This window comes from Rhinoderma darwinii, chromosome 3, assembly GCF_050947455.1.
Source record: "Rhinoderma darwinii isolate aRhiDar2 chromosome 3, aRhiDar2.hap1, whole genome shotgun sequence".
Taxonomy (NCBI): Eukaryota; Metazoa; Chordata; class Amphibia; order Anura; family Rhinodermatidae; genus Rhinoderma; species Rhinoderma darwinii.
This window is the reverse complement of record NC_134689.1, coordinates 154,231,338-154,256,780: the sequence shown is the minus strand read 5'-3', so window position 1 is coordinate 154,256,780 and position 25,443 is coordinate 154,231,338. Positions and strand designations below refer to the sequence as shown.

At 44.3% G+C, this 25,443-nt stretch overlaps 1 long non-coding RNA gene across 1 annotated transcript; it reads right to left on the bottom strand.

Annotated features, from left to right (window-relative positions):
• Positions 1 to 20,280: 20,280 nt before the first annotated feature.
• LOC142747888 (uncharacterized) lies at positions 20,281 to 25,193 on the bottom strand. Its single transcript, XR_012882081.1, has 2 exons — positions 24,979 to 25,193; positions 20,281 to 20,958 (listed from the first exon to the last, which is right to left on the bottom strand). It is a non-coding gene; the product is annotated as an uncharacterized LOC142747888 (long non-coding RNA).
• Between the last annotated feature and the right edge of the window lie 250 nt (positions 25,194 to 25,443).

Below are 25,443 nucleotides of genomic sequence, written 5' to 3'. Positions count from 1 at the left end.
AAGGCGGTACTTAATGTTAGCCGGTGCAGAGGCTAGCACTAACCACCCATTATTACCCCGGTACCCACCACCACCAGGGGTGCCGGGAAGAGCTGGGTACGATCCAGTACCCGACCATCTGTTGTGATGGTCGGGCCCTGGGGCGGCCGCAGGCTTGTATTATGAGGCTGGGAAGGGCCAAAAACAGTGGACCTTCCCACCCTTGTAATGCTAGGCTGCTGCTGTGTTGTATCTGGCTGGTTATAAAAATGGGGGGGACCCCACGTAATTTTTTTAAATTATTTATTTATTATTTTTATTAAAAAGACTTGGGGTTCCACCCAATTTATCATAACCAGCCACAAACACAGTGTTATTAGCCTGGGAATGTACTAAACCAGTGGCCCCTCCCACCCGTGTAATGCCAGGCTGCTGCGGCCTTGTATATGGCTGGTTATTAAAAATGTGGGGGACCCAACGTCTATTGTTAAATTTGAAGAAAAAAAACGACGTGGGGATCCCCCACATTTTTATAACCAGTCAGATACAACACAGCAGCAGCAGCAGCCTAGCATTACAAGGGTGGGAAGGTCCACTGTTTTTGGCCCTTCCCAGCCTCATAATTCCAGCCTACGGCCGCCCCAGTACCCGACCATCACAACAGATGGTCGGGTACTGGATCGTACCAAGCTCTTCCCGGCACCCCTGGTGGTGGTGGGTACCGGGGTAATAATGGGTGGTTAGTGCTAGCCTCTGCACCGGCTAACATTAAGTACCGCCTTTATAATGGACGCTGTCAATCAGCCAACTACCATTATCTAGGCACTAATAAAGTTTGAAAAAAAAACACAAAGACAATTTTTTTTTATTGAAATAAGATATCCCCAACAAAACCCTCGTTAACCATTTTATTAAAATTTTCAAAAAACGTAGATCTACGCAGTAGTCCAACGAATCGAAGACGTAGTCCAATCGGTACATCAAAATCTGCAACAACATAAAAAAAAGTTATCAATGTGAACAATACCGATACTTATACTCACCTACACACACACACACAAACAACCACACACAAACATATACACAAACACATATAAATACACACCCATATATTACATAAACACATACACACAAACATATACACAAACACACACATATACACACAAACACATGTACACAAACACCCATATATACACAAACACACAAAAATATACACACAAACATATACACAAACACACACATATACACAAACACACACACATATACACAAACACATATACACAAACACACACATATACACAAACACCCATATATACACAAACACACACATATACACAAACACACACATATACAAAAACACACAAACATATACACATGCACAAACACACCCATATATACACAAACACACACACATAAACTCCAAAAAACACACATATACACACAAACCTATACACAAACACATGTACACAAACACACAAATATACATATACAAAAATATACACACAAACATATACACATATGCACAAACACACCCATATATACACACACATATACACACACACACACACACACACACACACACATATACACACAAACATACATACACAAACACACCCAAATATACACAAACACACACACACCCATATATACACAAACACACCCATATATACACAAACACACACGTATACAAAAACACACACGAACATACACACAAACCTATACACAAACACACCCATATATACACAAACACACACATATACACACAAACATATATACACAAACACACCCATATATACAAAAACACACACACACACACAAACATATACACACAAACACACCCATACACACACACACACACATATACACAAAAATATACACAAACATATACACATACACACAAATACACCCATATATACACTCACACATAAACACACACACACACACACACACACAAACACATATACACAAACACACCCATATATACACAGACACACACACACACACACACACAAACATATACACACTTACCTTTAGCGGAGCGCAGACTTCTCCTTGCGACGGGTGCCTTCCACTGCATCTTCTGCGCATGCGCCGAGAAGCGCCGAGATGCGCGTTCACGAGCAAATGACATCCTTTGCTCAGGGCGCAGAGGATGTCATTACGCATGCGCGGCCACCGCTAAAGGTAAATAGCGGTGGCCGGGAACCTAGGCAACGAGCAGGATACAAAGAGGGACCGACCGCAACTTCAATCAACGATATCAAGAAAACGACATCGCTGGACGACGGACAGGTAATTAGAATTCTTCTTATTTTTACATGGGGGAGCTTTATAGCTCCATTTATCAACTTGGGACAACCCCTTTAATCCTGGGGAGAATAGGTCTTCAGCACAGAGGTAAGCTGTTAACAAAATATCTTCACATTTTCAAGTAAACTAAACCATCATATTTATCACACTTCATGTACACTTCACTTCGACCCATGGCATAACATAACACATTTATACTTATTTTTTCATTTGAGACGCTTCCAGTTAAAGAGGAAACATTTGCATTAACTTACTATCTTTCCAAAAAAAGTGATCTAACCAGCCTACATCTCAGCTGGACAATACCCATAGTACCAACCATAGTCTAGACCAGGGGTCTCAAACACGCGACCCTGCTCCAGGACTCCTGCTCTGAGGAAGCCCCTGACATCACTGTCCATATATGGACAGTGATGTCAGGAGCAGAGCTGGAGTCCCAGTCAGAGTGCTAGAAGCGGCTCTGCTTCGGGACTCTGGCTGGGGAAGCTCCGGCCTGAGCGTCGCAACACTCTGGCTGGGGATTCCACTCCTAGAGGGAGCCCTAATGGAGCTATCTACAGGTGGGGTGTGGCACTATATATAGGGGTGTGTGTGTGTGTCACTATCTACAAAGGGTACTGTGGCATTATCTACAGAGGGCACTGTGGCATTATCTACAGAGGGCACTGTGCCATTATCTACGGGTGGGTGTGTGGCATTATCTACAGAGGGCACTGGCATTATCTACAGAGGGCACTGTGGCACTATCTAAAAAGGGGCTGCCCAATCTTCATACTTTTGTGTCTGCCAAATGCTGCCAACTGAGCAGCCAGAATGCATTTACTGACACATAAGCCAGTGGCGTAGCTAGGTACTCCAGCAAACGTGACAACGATTCAGTTTGGCGCCCCCCCCCAACCTCTTCCTCGACATCTCCTTCCCCATCGCCATGTTTGTTTTCTCTACCAATGAATGACGTGTCATTTCTTTTCCACATTATTTTTTTAATGTGACTCGAGTACCAACCATAGTTTAGACCAGGGGTCTCAAACACGCGACCCTGCTCCGGGACTCCTGCTCTGAGGAAGCTCCTGACATCACTGTCCATATATGGACAGTGATGTCAGGAGCAGACCTTGAGTCCCAGTCAGAGTGCTAGAAGCGGCTCTGCTTCGGGACTCTGGCTGGGGAAGCCCCTGACATCACTGTCCATATATGGAATGTGATGTCAGGAGCAGAGCTGGAGTCCCAGGCAGAGTGCTAGTAACGCTCTGCCCGGGACTCCAGCTATGGGGTTGCCCGACATCCCGCTCACCTCTCCCAGTCTGCGTGCTTACAGGCACCAAGACCTCGCTACTCCTCATGCTTAACCTGATTTTTTTTTCTCGCTGTGGATCTACGTGCATTTGGACAAGGAAGCAGCATGGGCAGGGAAAACTAGAACTCCCAGAAGCACTTGCGGGAAAAAATAAATATTCAAGGTGGAGCGAACTTTATTTGAGAATGTGGAACGCCTTTTCTCAGACAGCTGAGAAGAGAAAGGGAAGTGTGCAGGGCTGATAATAGATTATGTGTCTCAAACATGGTCTCACAGATCAGGAGAGTTCTCAAACATATGGACAGTGATTTCAGGAGCAGAGCTGGAGTCCCAGGCAGAGCACTACTATCGCTCTTTCCAGGGCTCTGGAGGTGCCCCTGACATAACTGTCCATATAAGGACAGTGATGTTAGGGGCTTCCCCAGAGTTCCGGAGTACAGCCTCTGCTTTGCTCTGGTACTCCGGCTCTGGGGTGTAGCGCCCATGGCCGCGGGCCGTCGGGTTCACTCATCTCCCGACGCCCGCAGCCATGAATCTGTGAGCGCTGGCCTCCGTCTCCTTCCTAGGAGATGCCAGCGCTTGTAGCGCCCATGGCCGTGGGCCGTCGGGTTCACTCACCTCCCGACGCCCGCAGCCATGGATCTGTGAGCGCTGGCCTCCGTCTCCCTCCTAGGAGATGCCAGCACTCACTTCCGCTCCGTCCGCGCGCACATGAAAACAATTATCATTAACCCACGTGATTCCCTGCCCTATAAGAATGTCCCAGCCCTTCTGATCCTTGCCTGAGCGTTGTTGGTCTTTCCCTGTCTGTCTCGCAAATGGTCCCTTAAGTGTCTCCCGTTCCAGCTGTTAACCGTGCCCTGTTACCGTTCCTGTATTCCGCATTGTTCCTGTGCCTACCCGTGTTCAAGTGTCATCTGCCACGTTCAAGTGTCATCTGCCACGTCAAGTGCCATCTGCCAAGTTCAAGTGTCATCTGCCACGTCAAGTGCCGTCTGCCACGTCAAGTGTCGTCTGCCACGTCAAGTGCCGTCTGCCACGTCAAGTGCCATCTGCCACGTCAAGTGCCATCTGCCACGTCAAGTGCTATCTGCTCATCGGATACTGCCCGCCACGTCTGGCGCCACTTTCCGCACCTGCCTCCATCCGTGCTGAAGCCACAGTCACCGTCCGGACTATTTCAGGTACCTATGCATTACTGTCTATCTTACTTTCACATAGACTGTGACCTGGTCAGCTGCCTCCCCGCTACGGCGGAGCGGCCTAGTGGGTCCACAAACCCAGTGACCGTGACAGTACGCTCAGGCCATGGAACCCGCTGGCCAGCCCAAGACCCCAGTACAGAAGATTCAGACAGAGATGCATGACCTACGCACTCGTCAGGATCAACTCCTTGAGGCGGTGAATTCTATTCTGGTCCGCCTGGATCTACTCGCTGTTCCACCCCCGGTTCTTCCTCCAGAAGCTGTTGCCGTGCCACTGCCTGTTGCTCCCCCTGTTTGTTCCGGATCCTCAGTTCCTCTGCCTCTCCCTCCTCGCTATGACGGTGACCCCAGAGCATGCAGAGGATCTCTCAACCAATGCACGGTGCATTTTAGGCTACGGCCTCATCTCTTCCCCTCCGAGGAGGCTAAAGTAGCGTTCATCATCTCCCTCCTCGCTGGCAAGGCCCTCGCATGGGCAAACCCAATCTTGGAGCAACAAGGACCTGTATCTGCGGACCTTGCCTTGTTCCTGCAGTCCTTTCGTGCCGTGTTCGAGGAGCCGGGTCGAACATCCTCTGCCGCAGCCACTCTGTTGACCCTCAAGCAAGAAGGCTCCACAGTAGGGGAGTATGCGATCTCCTTCCGTACCCTAGAAGCCGAGCTGGCATGGAACAATGAGGCACTGGTGGCGACCTTCTGGCAGGGACTGTCCTCTCACATCAAGGACGAACTGGCAGCCCGCGACCTTCCTTCTACCTTGGATGCCCTCATCCTGTTAGCCACCCGGGTTGATATGAGAATCCGGGAGCGCTCTCAAGAGGTTCGTCTGGAGAGCCGGGCCCACAGACCAGCACCCCCTGCCCAGAGACCACAATTGTCCACTCCTAGTGCGCTACCTGAGAAACCCATGCAGGTAGACAGAGTCCGGTTATCTGAACAGGAGAAGCAGCGCAGACGCTCCTCTGGACTTTGCATGTATTGCGGCCTCAAGGCTCATTTTGTGCGCCAATGCCCACAGAAACCGGGAAACTCCAGTACCTAGGGTTGGTTGGAGAGGCAACTCTAGGTGGAACGTCTCCAAACGTTAAAACCTCTTCCAAATTATCGATACCTGTGGCCATCGTCACCGGACAGGCATCACATCCTTCCTCCGCCTATCTTGACTCTGGAGCGGCTGCTAATTTTATCCACCAAGATCTAGTGGATCGGTTTCAACTACCCACAGTCCGTCTGGAGAGACCCCTGGCAGTTGCCTCGGTGAATGGTCTACCGCTGCCTGATCCAATCATGCTCATCACTGAGCCGGTGACATTACGGGTCGGAGCTCTTCACTCAGAACAGATCTCCTTCCTGGTACTACCCAAGGCTATCAATCCTATCCTGCTGGGTCTGCCATGGCTCCGTCTACACGCCCCGACACTTGACTGGAGTTCTGGAGAAGTTCTTCAATGGGGTTCCAGATGCCATAGCCATTGCCTGTCACAAGTCCGTCCTGTTGTGCCCCCTCTGCCTCAGTCACTCTCCAATCTACCTTCTCAGTATGCCAGTTTTGCGGATGTCTTCTGCAAACGAGAGGCTGAGACGTTGCCTCCACATCGGAGTTATGACTGTCCCATTGAACTGGTTCCCAATGCTTCTCTTCCCCGTGGACGAGTATATCCTCTCTCCTTGCCAGAGACGTTATCAATGTCAGCCTATATCAAGGAGAACTTGGAGAGGGGTTTTATTCGAAAATCTTCCTCCCCGGCCGGGGCAGGATTCTACTTCGTTAAAAAGAAAGATGGATCTCTCCGACCCTGCATTGACTACCGTGGTCTCAATCAGATCACGGTCAAAAACAAATACCCGTTGCCACTAATTTCCGAGCTGTTTGATCGCATACGAGGAGCCAAAAAATTTTCCAAGCTAGATCTGCGGGGGACCTATAATCTAATCCGGATTCGCCGGGGTGACGAATGGAAGACGGCATTTAACACCCGCGATGGGCACTACGAATACCGAGTGATGCCCTTCGGACTGTGTAACGCTCCCGCAGTATTTCAGGAGTTCGTTAATGACATCTTCCGAGATCTCCTCTATACGTGTGTTGTAGTTTATCTTGATGATATTCTAATCTTCTCCCCAGATCTGATGACCCATCGGAGGCACGTTCGTCAAGTTCTTCTGCGACTAAGAGAGAATCGCTTGTATGCCAAGTTAGAGAAATGCACATTTGAAAAGAGGTCTCTGCCCTTCCTGGGCTATGTCATCTCGGATCAAGGCCTTAAGATGGACCCTGAGAAGTTAAAGTCTGTCCTGGAATGGCCACGTCCTCAAGGCCTAGGGGCCATACAGCGGTTCCTGGGTTTCGCCAATTTTTACCGGCAGTTTATTCCGAACTTTTCTTCTCTGACGGCCCCCATCTCTACCCTTACCAAGAAGGGTGTGAACGCCAAGGTGTGGACTCCGGAGGCAGAGTCCGCATTCATTAGCCTCAAGAAAGCCTTCACTTCAGCTTCGATCCTCCATCACCCTGACATATCTCGGCAGTTCTCACTGGAAGTGGACGCTTCCTCTGTTGGTGCAGGCGCACTTCTGTTCCAGAGGAGCTCCAAAGGAAAGGCAGTAGTGTGTGGCTACTACTCAAGACTGTTTTCCTCTGCTGAGCGCAATTATTCCATTGGAGATCGGGAGCTACTGGCTATCAAATTGGCCCTGGAGGAGTGGAGACATCTTCTGGAGGGCGCTGCTCACCCCATCCTGATCTTCACCGACCACAAGAATCTCACTTACCTTCAGTCCGCTCAAAGACTGAATCCTCGTCAAGCCAGGTGGTCACTGTTCTTCACCCGTTTCCAATTTCTGCTCCACTACCGTCCCGCGGACAAGAACGTGAGGGCCGATGCCCTGTCCAGATCATTCAAAACGGAAGACACCGTGGAGTGCCTTCAGACGATCATAGACCCATCCTGCGTTGTCACCGCCAATCCTCTGCAGCTTAGAAATATCCCTCCAGGGAGAACTTTTGTTCGGTTGGCTGACAGAAAAAGGATTCTCCGCTGGGGACACAGTTCTAAACTGGCTGGGCACGCTGGTGTCCGTAAAACCCAAGACCTGGTCGCTCGTCACTTCTGGTGGCCCACGCTACCTAAAGATGTTCTGGACTTTGTCTCTGCTTGCACGGTATGTGCCTCTAACAAGGTGGCTCACAGCAAGCCTGCCGGCCTGCTTCAACCCCTGCCTGTACCCAGTGCCCCCTGGCAGCACATCGCTATGGACTTCGTCACGGACCTTCCTCTCTCAGCAGGATGCAACACCATCTGGGTGGTGGTGGACCGGTTCTCTAAGATGGCACATTTTATCCCGCTAACCGGCCTACCCTCTGCTCCTCGACTGGCAAGCTTCTTCATTCAGCACATCTTCCGCTTGCATGGCTTGCCTCTTCACATTGTGTCCGACCGGGGGGTTCAGTTTACCTCCAAGTTCTGGAGAGCCCTCTGTAAACTCCTGGATGTGAGTTTGGACTTTTCCTTTGTCTATCACCCCCAGTCCAATGGGCAAGTTGAGAGGATCAACCAGATCATGGAAAATTACCTCCGCCACTTCATCTCTTCACAGCACGATAACTGGGTACAGCTTCTACCATGTGCGGAATTTTCATATAATAACCACACAAGTGAGTCCACCACCTCCACTCCGTTTCACATCGTGTACAGTCAACATTCCAGAGTTCCTCTTCCAGTGTCGACTTCATCTCAGGTACCCGCTGCTGACTCTGCATATGGGGACTTCCTGCAAATCTGGCAACAGACCCGGTCCTCTATTTTGCAGGCGGTAGATCGCATGAAGCGTAAGGCAGATACCAAAAGAAGAGAGCCGCCTCAGTATCTTCCTGGAACTAAAGTCTGGCTGTTCTCTCGAAACATTCGCTTGAGGGTGCCTTCATACAAGTTTGCTCCCAGGTTCCTTGGTCCCTTCGAGATCCTGCAACAAATTAACCCTGTTTCCTATAAGCTGCCCCTACCCTCAGAATCCCTAACTCCTTCCATGTGTCCCTCCTGAAACCAGTGGTCCTGAACCGCTACAGCAAGACCTCTAGTTCCACAGTTTCTTCCAGCGGTTCTTCTGATGTATTCGAGGTAAAGGAGATCCTGGACCGCAAGAGGGTAGGAGGAAGGACTTTCTATCTGGTGGACTGGAGAGGGTTTGGTCCTGAGGAGAGGTCCTGGGAGCCAGAAGAGAACCTCAGTGCTCCTGCTCTTATTAAAAAGTTTCTCTCTCACTCTGGCCCCAAGAAGAGGGGGTGTAAGAGGGGGGATACTGTAGCGCCCATGGCCGCGGGCCGTCGGCTTCACTCACCTCCCGACGCCCGCAGCCATGGATCTGTGAGCGCTGGCCTCCGTCTCCCTCCTAGGAGATGCCAGCGCTCACTTCCGCTCCGTCCGGCTGGGTCCCGTAGGGTGCGCGCGCACGCTCGCGCCCGCTCTTAAAGGGCCAGCGCGCGCACATGAAAACAATGTTCATTAACCCACATGATTTCCTGCCCTATAAGAATGCCCCAGCCCTTCCGATCCTTGCCTGAGCGTTGTTAGTCTTTCCCAGTCTGTCTCGCAAATGGTCCCTTAGTGTCTCCCGTTCCAGCTGTTACCCGTGCCCTGTTACCGTTCCTGTATTCCGCATTGTTCCTGTGCCTACCCGTGTTCAAGTGCCATCTGCCACGTCAAGTGCCATCTGCCACGTCAAGTGTCATCTGCCACGTCAAGTGCCATCTGCCACGTCAAGTGCCATCTGCCACGTCAAGTGCCATCTGCCACATCAAGTGCCATCTGCCACGTCAAGTGCCAACTGCCAGGTCAAGTGTCTTCTGCCACGTCAAGTGCCATCTGCTCATCGGATACTGCCCGCCACGTCTGGCGCCACTTTCCGCACCCGCCTCCATCCGTGCTGAAGCCACAGCCACCGCCCGGACTATTTCAGGTACCTAAGCATTACTGTCTGCCATCTTACTTTCACATAGACTGTGACCTGGTCAGCTGCCTCCCTGCTACGGCGGAGCGGCCTAGTGGGTCCACAAACCCAGTGTCCGTGACATGGGGTTGCCCCTGACATCACATTCTGGTCCAGGAGAATCCCCTGACTTCACTGTCTATGGACAGGGATGTCAGGGTCTCCTCCAGCAGGGGAATCCCCGGCCTAAGCGTCGCAACACTCTAGCTGGGGATTACACTCCTAGAGGGAGCCCTAATGGAGCTATCTACAGGTGGGGTGTGGCACTATATATAGGGGTGTGTGTGTGGCACTATCTACAGAGGGCACTGTGGCATCATTTACAGAGGACACTGGCATTATCTACAGAGGGCACTGTGGCTTTATCTAGGGGGTGTGGCATTATCTACAGAGGGCACTGTGGCATTATCTACAGAGGGCACTGTGGCATTATCTATGGGTGGGTGTGTGGCACTATCTAGAGGGCACTGTGGCATTATCTACAGAGGGCACTGTGGCACTATCTAAAAAGGGGCTGCCCAATCTTCATACTTTTGTGTCTGCCAAATGCTGCCAACTGAGCAGCCAGAATGCATTTAGTGACACATAAGCCAGTGGCGTAGCTAGGTAATCCAGCAAAGGTGACAACGATTCAGTTTGGCGCAACCTCAACATCTCCTTCCCCCTCGCCATGTTTGTTTTCTCTACCAATCAATGACGTGTCATTTCTTTTCCACATTATTTTATTAATGTGACTCGAGCATAAAAACATTTGTACATTTAACAAGCAATATAGTTCTATACACAACACCAGAACCAAGCTCATTACATATATACAGCACCAGAACCAAGCTCATTACATATATATACAGCACCAGAATAAAGCTCATTACATATGTACAGCACCAGAACCAAGCTCAGTACATAAATACAGCATCAGAACCAAGCTCAGTCCATAAATACAGCTCCAGTACCAAGCTCTGTACATATATACAGCACCAGAACAAAGCTCATTACATATATACAGCACCAGAATCTAGCTATTTACATATATACAGTACCAGAACCAAGCTCAGTACATAAATACAGCTCCATAACCAAGATCATTACATATATACAGCACCAGAACAAAGCTCAGTACATAAATACAGCTCCAGAACAAAGCTCTGTACATAAATACAGTACTAGAACAAAGCTCATTACATATATACAGCACCAGAACCAAGCTCAGAACATAAATACAGCACCAGAACAAAGCTTAGTACATATATATAGTACCAGAACCAAGCTCAGTACATATATACAACACCAGCACAAATACAGCTCAATTTAGTGCAACCCCTGCCGTATAGGTTTGCACTAAACTGTTCCCAGCTTCCAGCATGGCCCGAACAATGGTAAGGATATGCTGGGAGTTGCTGTTGCACAAAAAAAAATCATATCATAATCATACCACCCATCATCTCGCTGCAGATGATACAGTGACTACAGTACTGATTAGAGGCAGAATAAACATTTACATTAAGTGACTCACTGGTGACGTCTCAGATTCTAGTTCTTTTTCTCCATCCGGTCCAGACCTCTATGATGACTTCTCCCGGTCACAGCCCATTTCTGCAGTTTGCCGCTCAGATGTCTTCAGCTTCTAATTTTTTCAAACATTTCTACACCTATAAACAAAGATAAAGTTCTCATTATACCACGCCCCAAAATATAATAGCACCATACACTGCACCTCTAATTATAATAGCACCATACACTGTGTCCCACACACACCATGCCCCCCGTAGATAGTGCCTGCCATAGAGCCCCCTGTAGATAGTGCACTACATATATCTTCCCCTATAAATAGTGCTCCACATATAGCCCACCCCTGTATATAGTGCCTCACATATAGCTCCCCCTATAGTGCTCCACAGATAGCCCACCCCTGTATATAGCCCCCCTGTAGATATAGCCCACCCCTTGTATATAGTGCTCACATATAGCCCACCCCTGTATATAGTGCTCCGCAGATAGCCCACCCCTGTATATAGCCCCCCTGTAGATATAGCCCATCCCTGTATATAGTGCTCCACATATAGCCCACCCCGGTACATAGCCCCCCTGTAGATAGAGCCCGTCGTAGATAAAGACACCCCCGTAGATAAGGCCACACACTTTTTTATTAGGATAAAAAAACAACCTATACAAACTCCCCATCAATCCGTTCCCACGCCATCCGGTGGCAATGGAGACCTGCTGTCTTCGGCGCAGGTCTCCTGGGGTTGAACGACGCAAGCAGCGCGATGACGTGATCGCGTGGCTTGCGTCTATGAAAGGCGCCGATTTGCAGGGCAGAATGACTTTCCCTGTCAACCAGTGCCTTTCAACAACGCAAGCATCGCAAAGTATCGCGCTGTTTCACTCGTAGAAAGGCGCTGGATGGCCGGGCACGGAATATACCCAGCGATTTATTGCTTCTAATTGTACCTGTATCCTATAGACGTAGGTACAATTATAGTGCAGGAGATTGTGGCGGTGGCTGGTTTCAGTGGTGCCGCTGACCCCTCAAAGAGGCAGCAGGCCACCGTCATGGAAGGTGCGGCCCTGGCACCCCCCTCTAAGATCGCGCCCTCACATGCCCCACCTGCTCCCCTAGCTTCGCATAAGCCCTGTTCACATAGTTATTTGGCGCTTTTTTTGATGTAGAAACCGCGTCGGAAACAGCGCCAAATGCCGGAAATCCCCTAAAAACCGCTCGTGGGAAAACGAAGCGACATGCCTTATCCTCAGGTTTTTCCGTCTCTGACCTACCATTGGTATCAATCGGAGGCAGAGAAAGCGTTTTTCGTAGCGTTTTTTTGCCCGCGGCGCTCAATGGCCGCAGCCGAAAAACGCAGTGAAAAATGCAACGAACAGCATACAAGCAGGTCAAAATCTGCCTCAAAATTCCTGAAGGAATTTTGAGGCAGACTTTTCCACCTGCAAAAAACTCTGCGTGAACAGGGTGTTAAACCGGAAAACTGGATTATTAAAATAAGCACGTGGAGTAAACTTGCAAATTTACAGTAAGTTTAAACCTAGTGCTATTATTATAGTAATGTAATATTGTTATAGTAAATGTAGAATTATTATAGTATTGTAGCATTGTTATAGTAATATGGTATTATTATAGTAATGTATTATAGTAATGTAGTATTGTTATAGTAATGTAGTAGTAGTAGTAGTAGTAGTATTAAAGTAATGTAGTAGTACTATAGTAATGTAGTATTATTATAGTAATGTGGTATTGTTATAGTAATGTAGTATTATTATAGTAGTGTAGTATTGTTATTATAGTAATGTACTATTGTTATAGTAATGTAGTATTGTTATAGTAATGTAGTTGTACTATAGTAATGTGGTATTGTTATAGTAATGGGGTATTGTTATAGTAATGTAGTATTGTTCTAGTAATGTAGTATTGTATAGTAATGTGGTATTATAGTAATGTAGTATTATTATAGTAATGTGGTATTATAGTAATATAGTATTATAGTAATGTAGTATTTTTATAGTAATGTAGTATTATTATTATTATTATAGCAATGTAGTATTATTATTATAGTAATGTAGTATTATTATAGTAATGTGGTATTTTTATAGTAATGTAGTATTATTATAGTAATGTAGTATTATAGTAATACATTATTCTAGTAATGTAGTATTGTTATAGTAATGTAGTAGTACTATAGTAATGTAGTATTATTATAGTAATGTGGTATTGTTATAGTAATGTAGTAGTACTATAGTAATGTAGTAGTACTATAGTAATGTAGTATTATTATAGTAATGTGGTATTGTTCTAGTAATGTAGTATTGTATAGTAATGTGGTATTATAGTAATGTAGTATTATTATAGTAATGTGGTATTATAGTAATATAGTAATGTAGTATTTTTATAGTAATGTAGTATTATTATTATAGCAATGTAGTATTATTATTATAGTAATGCAGTATTATTATAGTAATGTGGTATTGTTATAGTAATGTAGTATTATTATAGTAATGTAGTATTATAGTAATACATTATTCTAGTAATGTAGTATTGTTATAGTAATGTAGTAGTACTATAGTAATGTAGTATTATTATAGTAATGTGGTATTGTTATAGTAATGTAGTATTGTATAGTAATGTAGTATTTTCATAGTAGTGTAGTATTATTATAGTAATGCAGTATTATTATAGTAATGTAGTATTTTCATAGTAGTGTAGTATTATTATAGTAATGCAGTATTATTATAGTAATGCAGTATTATTATAGTAATGTAGTATAAGGGTATGTTCACACGCAGGGTTTTCAGATGTAATTTGGGTGTTTTACGCCTCGAATTACGCCTGAAAAAACGCGCCTAATACACCTACAAACATCTGCCCATTGCTTGCAATGGGTTTTACGTTGTTCTGTTCCCACGAGGTGTCATTTTACGCGTCGCCGTCAAAATACGGCGCGTAAAAAGACGCCCGCGAAAAAGAAGTGCATGTCACTTCTTGGGACGTTTTTGGAGCCGTTTTTCATTGACTCCATTGAAATACAGCTCAACTAACGTCCGTAAAATGCGCCGCGAAAAACGCGAGTGGCTACAAAAACGTCTGAAAATCAGGAGCTGTTTTCACCTGAAAACAGCTCCGTATTTTCAGAAGTTTTTGGTCACTGCGTGTGAACATACCCTGATAGTAATGTAGTATTATTATAGCAATGTAGTATTGTTATAGTAATGTAGTATTGTTATAGTAATGTAGTATTATAGTAATGTAGTATTGTTATAGTAATGTAGTATTGTTATAGTAATGTAGTATTATTATAGAGTTATAGTAATGTAGTATTATAGTAATGTAGTATTGTTATAGTAATGTAGTATTATTATAGTAATGTAGTATTATTATAGAGTTATAGTAATGTAGTATTATAGTAATGTAGTGTTATTATAGTAATGTAGTATTGTTATAGAAATGAAGTATTATTATAGTAATGTAGTATTTTTATGGTCCTGTAATATTTTTATAGTAATGTAGTATTTTTATAGTAATGTAGTATTATTATAGTAATGTAGTATTGTTATAGTAATGTAGTATTGTTATAGAAATGAAGTATTATTATAGTAATGTAGTATTTTTATGGTCCTGTAATATTTTTATAGTAATGTAGTATTTTTATAGTAATGTAGTAGTGTTTTAGTCATGTAGTATTATAGTAATGTAGTAATATTATAGTAATGTAGTATTGTTATAAAAGTTCAAATAACAAATTGATTAACAATAATTTTGTATTGTATCAAATTTGAAAGTAATACGGCCCGTCAACTTCACTTTTTTTTTCTTTGTGCGGCCCATTTACACGGCCGAGTTTGAGACCCCTGGTCTAGACAGTATCCCAGGTATCTATACTTTAGTGCCAGCCACTGTGTTCATACTATACAGCACTTACCACCCCATTCTGCTCTCCTTTAGTAACAAGCCAGAAGCTACAAGTGAGTGGCCTGTAGTAGACTGGCAACACCCTCTCCCTGCACAGATTCCTATCATTAGACATTGGTGCAAGAACAGGGCAGCTTGCTCAACATAGAGAAAGTAGAAGAAAGATCCAGCGACGTACGGTGAGTAAAAGGAAATCCTGGTTTCCACTTTATTGAGCAGTCAAAATGACATGTAAAACACGGGAGGGAGAACGCAATGTAGGTGGTCTTCCAAGGCAAGTAATAGAAGCCCTCCTCCCCCCATTTTTCCTCATGTTTTTTCAAAAGCTTGCTCAACAGATATGATCCTGACTGATTGTAGTGCCTGACAGCTCCATCTCTGGTCAGTGCTCCCTGGAATGGAGAATAGAGGCATTCCGGTCCATAAGGAGGGATGCGCATGGGATTATAATCATCCTATGTGGATCTTTATTTATGTTTATGCATAGTTTTGGAGGGAATATCCCCAACTATAGTTAGCTGTTTTCCCGTTTGAAGGTGGGCAAAGTTAAGGTTGATTGGGTTGATGAGGTAGACTTTATCCTCTGCCCTGTTACAGGTGGGTCATTGGATTGGTAAATCCATGTTACCCACCTATTTTGATATTTAAGGAAGGCCCCTCCCAACCTTTCACGACTGCTGACTGCTGTGCTCCCCGCATTCCCTCCCTACGACTCTAAGGGTATGTTCACACGGCTTATTTCCGGCCGTTTTTCGGAAGCAGAACACCTCCAAACATCTGCCTATTGATTTCAATGGTAAAAACAGCATTCTGTTCTGGCGGGCTGTTTTTTTACGCGGCCGTTTTGAAAAATGGCCGCGGAAAAAAACGAACGCGGAAGAGAAGTGTGTGTCACTTCTTGGGACGTCGGAGCCGTTTTTCATAGACTCTATAGAAAAACAGCTCCAAAAACGGCCGTTAGAAGCACAGCTAAAAACGCGACTTTGATTAAAAAACTTCTGAAAATCAGGAGCGGTTTTAACTTGAAAACAGCTCTGTATTTTCAGATGTTTTTGAGTTTGTGTGTGCACATACCCTAATTTGAAAAAATTGTGTATATGTTCTGTATTATCGTTATGGCCTCTTTATTAGAAGGAGGGGTATATTTAGATAGGTATTACCCTCTTACAATTTTATATATAATATGTTGGAGTAATTCACACTAGGTGTACACCACCAATTATCGATATATGAACAAAGGAACGGGGAGTGGGAAAAGTAGTGTGTTACATCAATGTTAAAAATAAAAAATACTTTATTGAATAATTATTAAAAACAATGTTAGATGAAAAAATGATGACGTTGTGCCAAAGTCCCCTAGATTGGCACACTGAGACAATATTATGTCTAAATTAATTGCTTCGTTTTATTAAAGATATATGTGTCTAGCCTCCCCCTGTGTATATGCGAGGAGGCTCTGCAATAGTCCCTAATCCAGAGATTAAAGTGTTAATTATTAGCAAATGGCTGTCCCCCTCAGTATCAATGACGAGACAGTCAACCTGCATATGACACTAAAGGTTCCTCCAACGGGCTGTAATTAAAGCCCTGCGGTGGAGAAATCCCTGCATCAATACAACCATATGGGTTGTATGTGCATGTGTCCCATGCAAGTAGACACGGCACAGCAGAGTTGAGACTGTTGCGTGCTAGCTAGTCCTCTATGTATAAGCTTGACATAGCAGAGCTGTAACTGCTCCGTGAGGACAACTCTGCAGGAGGAGTTAGGGTATGTTCACACGGCGGGGGTCCGTAACGGCTGAAATTACGGGGATGTTTCAGCCTGAAAACATCCCCGTAATTTCAGCCGTACCGGCATGTGCAGGCGCTTGAACGCCGCGTCAATTACGGGCGTAATTAGCGCTGCTATTCATTGGAGTCAATGAATAGCGGCTCCAATTACGGCCAAAGAAGTGACAGGTCACTTCTTTGACGCGGGCGTCTAGTTACGCGCCGTCATTTGACAGCGGCGCGTAAATATACGCCTCGTGTGAACAGACAAACGTCTGCCCATTGCTTTCAATGGGCAGATGTTTGTCAGCGCTATTGAGGCGCTATTTTCAGACGTAATTCGGGGCCAAAACGCCCGAATTACGTCCGTAAATAGGCCGTGTGAACATACCCTAACTGATCAGATAGTGTGCTCACACAGTGATCTCCAGTCCCACGTAACCATTAGTATTCTGCCTGTCAGGCAGTTGTATCACTAAATCGAGGTGTGTTTACTTTGTGCAGATAAGGCTGCCGAAGTCAGTCACATACACATGGGAAGGGTTGAGAGAAGGTGAGCCGCGATCAGCTGTTTGAGTGTATTCACAGCTCAAACATAGCTCGGCATAGCAGAGTTGTAACTGCTACGTGAGGACAATTCTACAGGAAAGAGTGTGTTCTCTTTGTGCAGACTATGCTGCCAGAGTCAGTCACATACACATGAGAAGGGTAGAGAGTAAGTGAGCCGCGATCAACTGTTTGAGTGTATTCACAGCTCAAACATAGCTCGGCATAGCAGAGCTGTAACTTGCTATGTGAGAACAACTACAGGGAGGAATAACTGATCAGCCACATTGACGGGCAGGCGGCCACACAGGTAGTGTGCCTCAACAGTGATCTCCAATCCCACGTAACTGTAAGTGTTCTGCCTGTCAGGCCGTTATATTACTAGATCGAAGTTTGTTTTCTTTGTGCAGATCAGGCTGCCGAAGTCAGTCACATACACATGGGAAGGGCTGAGAGGAGGTGAGCCGCGGTCAGCTGTTTGAGTGTGCTCGCAACTCAAGCATACGGTATTGACGTGCTTAAAGAGGCTCTGTCACCGGATTTTGCAGCCCCTATCTGCTATTGCAGCAGATAGGCGCTGCAATGTAGATTACAGTAACGTTTTTATTTTTAAAAAACGAGCATTTTTGGCCAAGTTATGACCATTTTCGTATTTATGCAAATGAGGCTTGCAAAAGTACAACTGGGCGTGTTGAAAAGTAAAAGTACAACTGGGCGTGTATTATGTGCGTACATCGGGGCGTGTTTACTACTTTTACTAGCTGGGCGTTGTGTATAGAAGTGTCATCCACTTCTCTTCACAACGCCCAGCTTCTGGCAGTGCAGCACTGTGACGTCACTCACAGGTCCTGCATCGTGTCGGCACCAGAGGCTACACTTGATTCTGCAGCAGCATCAGCATTTGCAGGTAAGTAGCTACATCGACTTACCTGCAAACGCTGATGCTGCTGCAGAATCATCTGTAGCCTCTAGTGCCGACACGATGCAGGACCTGTGAGTGACGTCACAGTGCTGCACTGCCAGAAGCTGGGCGTTCTGAAGAGAAGTGGATGATACTTCTATACACAACGCCCAGCTAGTAAAAGTAGTAAACACGCCCCGATGTACGCACATAATACACGCCCAGTTGTACTTTTACTTTTCAACACGCCCAGTTGTACTTTTGCAAGCCTCATTTGCATAAATACGAAAATGGTCATAACTTGGCCAAAAATGCTCGTTTTTTAAAAATAAAAACGTTAGTGTAATCTACATTGCAGCGCCGATCTGCTGCAATAGCAGATAGGGGCTGCAAAATCTGGTGACAGAGCCTCTTTAAGTCCCTGAGGCCTCTGATTCTGGCGGTCGCCACCCCTGGAAGAAGCCGGAAGTACCGGCGAAACGCGCGTCGGGTGTCTTTTAAAATCATCACAATGTTAGATGGTCACACATTGCTCCGCACTGTTCAAATAACAATTTGATTTAATCATTTATCTGGCAGAATATCTGCCCTGGTCAGGGACTTAAGCACGTCAATACCGCATGTTGGGCTGCAGACTCGGTCACAATACATGGAGGGACGGAGCTGAGCTATGCTTGAGTTGCGAGCACACTCAAACAGCTGACCGCGGCTCACCTCCTCTCAGCCCTTCCCATGTGTATGTGACTGACTTCGGCAGCCTGATCTGCACAAAGAAAACAAACTTCGATCTAGTAATATAACGGCCTGACAGGCAGAACACTTACAGTTACGTGGGATTGGAGATCACTGTTGAGGCACACTACCTGTGTGGCCGCCTGCCCGTCAATGTGGCTGATCAGTTATTCCTCCCTGTAGTTGTTCTCACATAGCAAGTTACAGCTCTGCTATGCCGAGCTATGTTTGAGCTGTGAATACACTCAAACAGTTGATCGCGGCTCACTTACTCTCTACCCTTCTCATGTGTATGTGACTGACTCTGGCAGCATAGTCTGCACAAAGAGAACACACTCTTTCCTGTAGAATTGTCCTCACGTAGCAGTTACAACTCTGCTATGCCGAGCTATGTTTGAGCTGTGAATACACTCAAACAGCTGATCGCGGCTCACCTTCTCTCAACCCTTCCCATGTGTATGTGACTGACTTCGGCAGCCTTATCTGCACAAAGTAAACACACCTCGATTTAGTGATACAACTGCCTGACAGGCAGAATACTAATGGTTACGTGGGACTGGAGATCACTGTGTGAGCACACTATCTGATCAGTTACTCCTCCTGCAGAGTTGTCCTCACGGAGCAGTTACAGCTCTGCTATGTCAAGCTTATACATAGAGGACTAGCTAGCACGCAACAGTCTCAACTCTGCTGTGCCGTGTCTACTTGCATGGGACACATGCACATACAACCCATATGGTTGTATTGATGCAGGGATTTCTCCACCGCAGGGCTTTAATTACAGCCCGTTGGAGGAACCTTTAGTGTCATATGCAGGTTGACTGTCTCGTCATTGATACTGAGGGGGACAGCCATTTGCTAATAATTAACACTTTAATCTCTGGATCAGGGACTATTGCAAAGCCTCCTCGCATATACACAGGGGGAGGCTAGACACATATATCTTTAATAAAACGAAGCAATTAATTTAGACATAATATTGTCTCAGTGTGCCAATCTAGGGGACTTTGGCACAACGTCATCATTTTTTCATCTAACATTGTTTTTAATAATTATTCAATAAAGTATTTTTTATTTTTAACATTGATGTAACACTGTTAGAAGAATTTTCCATACTTATCAATAATGATTCAAGTTTTCATCCCAATAAGAGTTTTATTCTCATCGATGAGGAGACAAGTCAAAATCAGCAGTTGTCTGCCTTCATTACATAAGCATAGGTTTATATACACATATACCAACTGAAAACCATTTGTGGCTTTCCTGTCATATGAAATGTTACACTTCAGAATGAGATTAGGCCACGTTGGACTTCCTCTGGAGATTGCAATCTTTATTAAGAAATCCAACCGACTTACACACTTAAGAATATAACATATTTAACCTTTTGTTAGCTAAAGCATTTTCTGAGAACCCTGCATGCACATTTAATATCTATTACATGAAGTAACAATAAATTTAAAATAAAACTTGTCTAACATTCCCTCCTCTTATAAATTTATGTAGACATGTTCTGTAAGATTATCCAGGACAGGTTCTCTTCTTTTGAATCTCTTGGCACATTGTCTTTGTTACTGAGGTCTCAATTAATCTTTGGATCAATCCTCTTATGCAGAGTGTCGCATCGACAAACAGTCAATATACTGGCAACAACGGCAATGGTCATGAGTACAGATGTTACCAGGCCAGTCCATTTTCCAAACTACCCCTCACTCCATGAGGTGAAGATGTCATTTATTCTGGAGTTTTCCTGCAAGCTCTTCGGACAGGGAATTGAGTCCTTCCAATGCCTTGGTAATACTGCCATCAGGAGCTGTATTATTGGGAATAAAAGTACAACAGACATTTTGCAGACACCCCCTTTCTCTGCTAGTAACATATCCAGGGTTATTCTATTTTGCCATGTCATTAAAGATATAGGTCCCAACTGATCTGCAATGCCCTTTATTGCATCTCTGGTAAAATTAACAAATCTCTGTTGATTGTAATAAATATAATAATCCAGTCGACATTCTTATTTATCGTAAACCACCAGAAAAGTACAGACTCGCAGCCTGATGCAATCTGATTTTGGGCCTTAAACTCATTTGCCCCCCCATAGGGTACTCGTACTTCATCTATGTATATTCTATGGTCAAAGGAACCTCCAGGGATCTACCGCTTATAGCGATTCAGATAGTCTCCAGGGCGTTTTCTCATTCTCTGAAACTCAGGTGTTAAAAACAAGTGGAATGGCATCAGAATCTGAACCAGAGTACAGCTTCCCTGCCACTTGGCCAGTAGCCTCCCCATAGCCACCAGAGATCAGTCCTTGCCCTTGTCTGGTTGGTAAACCAATTAGAGGAGTAATTACCATTATCGGTCTCAAAATTGTTCAGTGAGGTTCCCTACTTTCTTACCTTGCCCATTCCTCAGAAAGCAGGTGTAGTTGCCTGGGTAAGCCACTACTAAGGGAGGGATTTCATCTCTCCCCACAGGTGGGTACAATAAAGAGAATGTCTTACATAATTTATCACCTGGATTATATGATGCATTATATAAAGATAACACGCATTGCAGACCTTGTGGGTTCTCCTTATCTGATAGCCTGAAAGATATAGTAGCCGGATGTGGTCTGGCTTTTGCACAAGCGATACAGTTAGTTCTATTATTTTGGATTGCAGTGTATCTCATCCAGACTAACCATTCATGTTTATCACTGTAACCTGTTTCTAATGTCAATTTATCTTCATAAGTGAAGTTGGCCAGATAAACTTTAGAGGGTAGGTCTATCTTTGGAACTAAAAAAACTTTCAGTTGCAAGACATGCCCTATAGGCCAGTACCTGAAACATCAATTCCTATATCATATAGTCCCTTATCCTTTTTATTAGGGTATTTACATAGATAGTACAAATGTATTTATCTGAATATGCGCTAGTTTGTAAGCTATGTTTCTATCCTTGCATTGATCTATAACACAGCGCGGAAATCTATTTCATACATTGCAGTCTCACCTTCAGTGAAATTAAAATATTTAACTCTTTAAGCTAAGTCTTTAAGAAATCATACTCTGACCCTGTGTCCCAGGGATCCCATACCTTTGGTTGACACACCTTGGACCCCCATAGAATACCTAGAATAACTAATAACATTTTGCCCTGTCTCCTCCCAGGCTCTGGATGTTTTCTTCGCTGAAGTTTGAGACCAGTCACTTCTAACAAATGACCACCCTTTGTAATCAGTCTTTTATAGCCTAGGAGGATAGTGGCAATTTCCTAACTACCTTACAGTGTGATAAGTGTATCCTAGAGGTACATTCGGCTATCTGTACGGCCGTAGGTGTGGTAAGCAGAACCTGATATGATCTTTTTCAATGAAAATAATATCCAATTTCCTGGCTTCACAGGTTCAGGTTCAGGTATAGGTACACCTGGAATACAATTAGAGATAGAAACTTCCTTGTTGGTTAGCATTTTTGCCATAAATTCAGCAAGTGTAAAATCAAACTCTTCATCCATCCTAGAGAATGGATGTAACTGTGGTATTACAAATAGTCAACCCATTTGGTGAATACATCAATAATCACTAAATAATAATTCTTCCCTTTGAGTTTCGCATAAGAACTAAGGTCAAAAATAACTATTTTAATAACATGCGAAATCAGCATTAATATAATTGTCTTAAAGGAACAATGTCTTTCTTATTCACTACATAAGAACAAGACGGGGTCTCCAGACAAGATGACTGCTGCACAAAATAAATTAATCTAAACATTATTTTAATCACTTTCATTTTTCCCACCTTTTGTTTATTTTAGGACATTTTGTACCCAAGCCAGGTACTTAAAATAGGGCTTATCCCCCTTACGGACTTTATTTTCTTAGTTTGCTCTATCCTGCATAATGCCAAAAAGGTCTATACAATGGCAACAGGTTGAGCCAACTACTTGGCAAATGCCAAGGGAGCAGTGTTCAATCTGTCGGCCACTTTCTCTACATTATGAGCATTCTTTACTGCTAAACCTACTAACATTTTCAATAATCCAAACTTCTCCTCCACGGTACATATTGGTCATAATTGTCGCACTGTCACTTACTGTCCTAATGGGACTTTTACCCCTGCAGATATAACCGGTCGTGGGCAGCATCTTTCTCAAACCTAAAGACACCCAGGTCACATAACCTCCGGGCTGTCATTGCTGCCATGTACTTCTTACATATGAGTGACAACAACCAGTGACCTTCACCTCATAACTCCACATAAAACACCTCAAGTTGTTATTCACAATACCGTGACATATTTACATACATTCTAAATATAAACCTCAGACAATATAAACAATAGGGTCTCAACTAAGAAAATAATACTATCACCAATCTCATGCTATCACCTCTCATGTTTGGGTGTCATAAGTTCATTGACAAGTCCTGTATATCAAATCAAACAAACACCTTTATATAAGAAAAACTTCTCTGTCTCTCTGGACAGGGGAACCTAGAAATATGTAGTTACTGGGTACATTTTATGTCACACTTGTTGTTACCCTTTTCAGCAGGATTTGTACCTTAATCTGAGCTTATTACCTGTAACATCTACTCACAGAAATATTCACAGATACCATACGTTTTATCTGACAAGTGTCTCAAACCAAATTTCTTCTTGCATACTCTGAGATTCAAATTAACACCCTTATACGTATTCCAAATATCTTAGGAAGCAAAAACAACTTCAATGAAATCCATACAAATGTGTTAGAATGGATATTGTGGATTTGGGAACTGTTCTCTTTTTGGTCTTACATTCCCCTGTAGATTATATTTGGCGCATGTTAAACAAGTTAAACTAAAATTATTTTTTTTAGAGTAGTTAGTAAAGCCATATGCCGTGAACACTTTATATATGATCTCTACCATCCCCCCTGTTGAGACATGGCTTGTCCCATGGCTCAATATAACTGCACATCTGAATAAGTTGCTGGGTAGGATGTATTTGTTCTTACAAGATCCATCTACAAACAGTATGAGATCACTATCTAGTAGTGGAATATCTTTAAGATTTGATCTTGGTAACACTCTTTCTGCTATGGAGGATCGGCAATCATGTGGTTCACCATCCTCCGCAGTAGACATCAAGGTCGAAAAATTTAAAGTGGTACATCTTTCTATCATAAATAACACTAATGTGATGGAAGCTCTTATAGCATCTGTGGCGGCTACAACTGATTGAACACATGGAGGTAGCTCTAGCTACAGGGTCGAGTTTTGATGAGTAGTAAGCTAGAGGTCTATCCTTTCCCCCATACTCCTGTGTTAGCACTGAAGTCATGTATCCATTTTTACAATCAACAGTTTGAATTAAAAAAAAAATTCTTTGTTGTTTTTATTAAATAATCAGTTAGTCCAAGCACTGAAGATCCTACAAGAACCTGTTTTTATCTGAAAAAAAATCCTCTTCATAAATCAAAGACATTAATGGTCCTGTAATATCAGCATATCCAACTCCTGCAGAAGTTAGTCATACCCAAAAAGGACATCATTTGTCTTTTTGTCAGAGGTTTCGGTGCTTGGAGTATTGCTGACTTTCTTCCTTCATCTAGATGTTTACCTTCTTGGGTAATATGGTGTATGGAATGCCTGTGTAATGCCGAGGCTAGTAAGTATATGCCCTAATACTTCTCCTATGAAGTGGGTTCTTCTGTCACTCTCGATTACTTCAGGACCCCATATCGGCATACTACTTCACTGAGTATTTTCCTAGCAGTGTTTTTAGCTATGTTTTTTGGTTACTGGCTATGCCTCAGGCCAATTTGAAAACATTTCAATAGATACAAGGACATATTCATATACACTCACCTCGGGTAGCTGTATGTAGTCCACCTGCAGTCGCTGGAAGAGGTAATCAAGGCAAGGCGTGTGCTTACTGGGTGTTTTTATCATTTTTCCGGGGTTGTGTCTGACGCATGTCAGGCAACCCTCTACATGTTGAGCAGCTGCGTTCTGAAATCCAGGTGCAAACCAGTGTTGTATTGGTTTGCCTGCTGCAGTCAGAAAGCCTCTTGCACCATATTGTGTCATAATCGTGTGAGACTCCAAAGGTGTACCTCGAGTCTATATAGACGTTCACCCTTTTACCTGTGCCCAATTTACATGCTTCTGCGAGTGCCATGAGTTCTGCTTCCTGGGCAGAGCTGCTGGAGGGCAGTGACTTTTTCAGCACTGTCTTACCTTCCTGGACTACTGCATACCCAGGGGTGAAATGTCCTGTCAGCTCATTCCAGTATCTGGATCCGTCTACAAAATACTGAACATCATAGTTAG